Source organism: Tupaia chinensis, unplaced genomic scaffold, assembly GCF_000334495.1.
Source record: "Tupaia chinensis unplaced genomic scaffold, TupChi_1.0 Scaffold000275_1, whole genome shotgun sequence".
Taxonomy (NCBI): domain Eukaryota; kingdom Metazoa; phylum Chordata; class Mammalia; order Scandentia; family Tupaiidae; genus Tupaia; species Tupaia belangeri.
Window position 1 is genome coordinate 83,837 of NW_006159757.1, and position 5,719 is coordinate 89,555.

At 43.6% G+C, this 5,719-nt stretch overlaps 1 pseudogene; it reads left to right on the forward strand.

Moving 5' to 3' along the window:
• Window positions 1-2,491, forward strand: part of LOC102476191 (dual specificity protein phosphatase 5 pseudogene) — a 3,925-nt pseudogene extending 1,434 nt beyond the window's left edge.
• The last annotated feature ends 3,228 nt before the right edge of the window (window positions 2,492-5,719 follow it).

Consider the following 5,719-nt stretch of genomic DNA (forward strand, 5'->3'; position numbering starts at 1 on the left):
CCTGCTGAAGCTGGGATGAGGAAATCAGCCCAGCCTCAGGAACAACTGTGATTTTTGTTTTTTTGAACTTGTGGCCATTTCATACCTGTGCAGTACTGAAGACCTCTGTCACGCTGCCCCGTGAGCTAATAAGCAGTCAGTAGGCTTGCAAACAAGACTTCAGACTAACCTCTGGAGATAGGTTCTCGATCAAGGGAGGCCAAGCTATTAAGAAAACACAGCACGGGCTGACTACTCTACTTCCAGACCCTCCTACCCTCTCAGGACTGCCCAGTCCCTGCATCTCAAAGTTCTTTTCATTTAAGCATAAGGCAATAAAAAAATAAATAAACACCTGCAGCAACATGGGAGAAAGAAGTTGCTGAACCAGGAAAAAGGCAGTTTCAAAGCCTTTTTGAATTGCACTTTTGAAGGAAGCACAATTTCCACCTTATTTTTTGAACTTTGGAAGTCTTAGTGTCTGTCTCTGTTGCTTCAGGGCATGAGCTGATTACCACATAGTTGGGAAAGAAACCTTGCTGGATTTGTAGAGACATGGGGAATATACTGGTTTGAACCCTGAAATGTTTTCAAGATTCCCTCTTGGGTCCAAAGGAGGCAATTGATGGAAGTGACGAGACATCACTGTGGGTTCTTCCCTGACCTTGGACTTTGGCATGATTCATGTTCATACTTGAACCTGTCTCATTGCAGCTCTCCTCAAAGCAATTCTTGCGTCATTTGGAAAGAGTTTTTCAGATCACAGACCAAAAAGCACCCCTTTTTCAGGGATGGCAGTAGGTCTCAGGAGAGAAGGGGCGCCTACTGTGCGTTCTATGTCAGTGGTGTTGAAAACATTGTTTCCTCAGCTTGCTGTCCTATGTGTTGGTGTTTGATCTCCACTACTCTCTCTTTTTTTTTTTTTTTTATCGCTGCTCCTGGGGGTTGTCTTTAAGCTATTGACTTTTAGAGTTTGCAGATTTTGCAATGTGGTACTACTTTTTTGTTTGTAGGCTATTTTTCCAGGGGAAAAGGCAGTAATTTTCCTAAAACCCATGAGAATGTGGAGAAAAGCAGCATGTGACTGGTTGTTTTTTTTTTTTTTTTTTTTTTTTTGGAGAGATTTTCGCTATAGGGCGCGTGCGCTCGCCAGACAGACAGAGAGAGACATAGAGACAGAAAGCGAGAAATCACCCCCCAGGGTGGATGGTCACGCCGCAATCCTTTCTCCTCCATTCTCCTCTCGGGATCTTGGGCACGCACGCACACGTGCCCGGCGTGAGTTCTAAGCCACCGGGTCCGGGATACGAACCGCGATCGACTACGTGGGAGTCCAGCGACATAGCCATTACGCTAACTGCTGGTTCCCTGGTTGTTGTTTTTTAATAGTGCAAAATAAAAATAGTGAAAGAGAAAAAAATAATGGCATGAAGGTTTGCTGATGGGTTTATCTTCATTTCATGCTGGATGATTTACTCTGGTCCTCTTGATATTTCTCCACTCAAATAATTGCATATGTGATCATTTTATTCTTTCATTTCCTCCCAGATTTATGTATTGGTTAGTTTCTAGTTTATGCAGAAAGATGAAAACAAACAAACAAACAAACTCTTTGCACTACACATCATCTCAATTTTTCAGTCTTGTTTCCATTATGGCTGACAGCACAAACGGGTTGGAGGAACTAAGTCTTGCACCACTTTGCCCAGAGATGATTTATCAGAAGTTTGTCTCCTAACCAGAGCACACAACTTAATTATAGTTGAGACCTTGGAAATATTTTTATTCTATTTTTTTCTCAAATTATTCTTGTAATATAAGACCATGATTTCCATGGGATAGATTCTGAAATGGTGATTCACACCTAAATGAATGTAGAGTGTTACCTTTGTCCTTTCCTCCTACACCTTCCTTCACAACATACCACAGATTCATGGTTCTCAGTAAGATGGGAGTAGGAGCAGGAGTCTGTCAAAGTCACCTGGAGAGATTTTTCATTTGCTTTAAGTCTCACTCAGATCATTCAGGATAAACTCATTTTGAGATTCTGTGGGGTTTGTTTGTTTGTTTGTTTTTTGGAGAGGTTTTTGCTAGAGGGTGCGTGCACTCACCAGACAGACAGAGACAGAGAGACAGAAAGCGAGAAATCACCCCCCAGGGGGCATGGCCATGTCGCAGTCCCTTCTCCTCCATTCTTCTCTCAGGATCTTGGGCATGCACACACATGTGCCCGGCATGAGTTTTAAGCCACTGAGTCCAGGACTTGAACTGCTGTCGACTACATGGGAGCCCAGCAACATAGCCATTACACTAAGTGCTGGTCCCTCATTTTGAGATTCTTAATCACATCTACAAAGGCCCTTCTTTCAAATAAAGCCTCTTTCACCCTTTTTCATGGGCTTAGGATGTGGGCATGTCTTTATATGGGCAGCTGGGAGGGCACCATCTTTTGAGAGGGAAGTTCATGAAGATCAGTTTTGAAATGTCCGTTAGAAATCCTAGGGACACGTGAAGTCCATGGACTACAGAGTCTGGAGTTCAGTGGAGAAGTGTGTACAGAGGAGAGATGTCCAAGGACTGAGTTCAGAGGTCAGGGGATAAGGAAAAGTCAGAAGTGCGCTTCGCGGAGAGGCAAGGGTGTTGTTCAGTCCTCATTCCTCACTGTTTCTCATTGGTTAAACAAATTGTAAGTGAGATGTGACAAATGGATGCTGGCTGATGGCCACTGTGACCTTGGCAAGAGCAGCTTCAAGGCTGGTTGCATGACCTACTGGTTAAGGGAGCCTGATCTCATAAGATCTATGGTTCAAACTCAGGTCTAGCAACTTGAGAAACATGCTAGCCACATATGTGTGTGTATGTATGTGTATGTATATATATATATATTTCCAAATCCCAAGAGGATGGTGAGATGGAGAAGGGACTGTAGTGTGACCATGCCCTGTTGAGGGAGTTGCTTTCTCTCTTTTTCTTTTGTCTCTGATGTGTGGGCATGCCCTCTCACAAATTTTAGGAAAGGGAGGGGCAGTGTCAATGAAATGATGGGGATAAAGAATTGGCTGGTTCCATGGAAAATGAGGGCTGAGAAATCAAAGGCAGTAAGTGTATACAATTTTTTCCAGATTTGCTGCAGACAGAGAATATCGTGAGTGACAACTGGAAGGAAAGTGAATCAAGAGGGGGCTTCTATAAGGATGGGACACAAACAGCATGCTGGTAAGTCCATGGGGAAGAAAAGAGCCAATCAAGATGAAGGAGACAGGGACTGCTGGAACAAGTCTTAGAACAGGCAAGATGGGCCAGAGCAGATGCACAAGCAGAAGGCTGGCTTGTGCCAGGATCAGTGCATAGGCCTATGGAAAAAGGGGTCAGTTGCAGGCTGATAACGAGATGGCTGCTCCTGTTGGTGCATTAATGAAGGAAAGAAACATTAAAACTTGCAACCAAATGACCTGGTCTACAATCACACCTGTGCTTCTCATATATATATATTTTTATTATTATTACTTTCACGAGAGACATATAGACAGGGACCCCTGACAGGGTCTTGTCACACTTTGACCTCCCCTCCCCCACCAACCTTCCAGCCAACCAGGATCCTGGGTGCATCCGAGGGACACCTGGTGTGTTCTATGGAGGAACAGAACCCAGGGCCTCCTCACAGGCTCCAGTGTCACACAGCATGTTCCTGGATCCGCACCAGCGTGGCTGGGCCTTCTCAGAATTTCTGAGTTGAGCTGATGACAGGCAATTTCTCATTCACATAACTAAATGTTCTTCAATGTGTACAATGCTAGAACAACTTGGTCCTAGTTCGTACTGTTTGCTTAGTTGCTCAAGTACAACTACTATTTGAAAAATCATCTTTCACTTACACATTTTGGGAAAAGTACTTCTCAAATAACTTGGAGAATTGTTGCATTTCCAAACTTCTCGTCAAAATTACTTTTTCTTCTTTTTTAAAAAAAGCACTATAGGGAGCATGTACTCACTAGAGAGAAACAGAGAGGGAAAATGAGAACTCACACCCCAAGAGGGATGGCCATGCCACAATCCCTTCTCCATTCTTCTCTCAGGATTTTAGATAGCCTCGCACACGTGCCTGCATGATTTTCACGTCTCTTGGTCTGGGACTCCAACTGCACAGTCAGCCATCGGGAACCAGCGTCTTAACCACCACACCACCTGCTAGCCTTAAGAGTATCTCTTTACCTAAGTAGAAATTACCATTAGGTTCCCTCATGGGATCCTAAATGAAACGTTTTAAACCCAACATCCCTCTAATTTGGAAAAGGCAAGTACCAATTGGAAGCTTTTGAGAATTTCTGCATATTTCTGATACCAATCATAAACATACCTTTTGTGTGTACATGCCTTATGGGAGAGAGGGCAGGGATTTTGACATACTTGTGAAATGAGGGCATTTTATACAGGTGTAAGTGGCTTTGTCCATCTCTTTTGTATTTCTCTGTTGATCAGGAAAGGCAATCATTTTTTTAGGTCCTGATTTTTAAATATTGAATAATTTGGGTAGAGGTGAATTGAATTCCTATCTTTAGGTTTTTTTTTTTTTTTTTTCCTGTTACTTTTCTCCTTCCAGCAGTCCCCACTTTTTACCAGGTGAGGGCAATAGGGAGACTTCTGTTTGGCTGCATCCAGTATGGGCTTTCTTGGAAGCTGGAGGTTATAAAAGCTCTCCCTGCATCTGCCAAAGACCAGATTTCAGCCTAACTTGTGTTTCTAGAGAACCCCTGGTGATCCCAACACACTGGTTCAGGGTCAGATTCCCACATGGAATATGCAGGTTGGGCATGTGAGGTGCAGAGCGAGCCAGGGAGGCCATGGGTCCTGCTTCCTTCTGGTAACATGAAAGACTCTGAGACTCTGGGCGAGGAACAACCATGGATAAAGGACAAAGGACCACAGATGAGGGCCAACAGGCAGGCCTTAGGAAATAGATAGTAATTCAGGCTGCTGGACCACAGCATTGCCACCAACTTGCATCATCATTTAAGAAATGATAATACACAGGGCCAGCAGGTTGCAGTATTTAAGACACTGGGCTCACACACCACGATGAGAGTCCTGGACCTGGCGCTGGCAGCCTGAAAATCACACTGGATGCATGTGCATGCATGCCCAAAATCTTGAGAGGAGAATGGAGGAGATGGGATTGTGGCATGGCCATCCCGGTGAGGAGCAGGGGAGGGTGATTTCTCATTTTCCCTCTCTCTCTCTCTCTCTCTCCAGTACATGCATGCACCTTATGGCAAAAAAACTGAAAGAAGAAAGAAAAAAAGAAAGTATAATACTTATGAGGAGTGATATTCTGAAAGAAACTCTTCAAGCTTTAAGAAGTAATTTAAAAATGAATGAAAAGAAGAAAGATGGGTTGCAGTGTCAATCGTCTGTCACTATTGCATGGAAAAGAGGTCTTCCAAAAATATTTCAAGTTCTGTAAGAAATTTAAAATTACTCTAGACTGTGTGGCTCAGACTTTGCTGGGAGTCATTTATTTTATTCACCCTTTAAAATTATGTATTTACTTTTATTTATTATGCTATAGGGAACGTGTGCTCACCAGGGAGAGTGGGAGAGTCAGAAGGAGAGTGAGCAAAGTTTTCCAACCACAGTCCACCATGAGTGAGTTCAACACCTTAACCCCTACGCCACCTGCTGGCCACCCTATACACCCTTTAAAAATAATTGAATGGCCAAACTTTTTTTTTTTGGGGGGGGG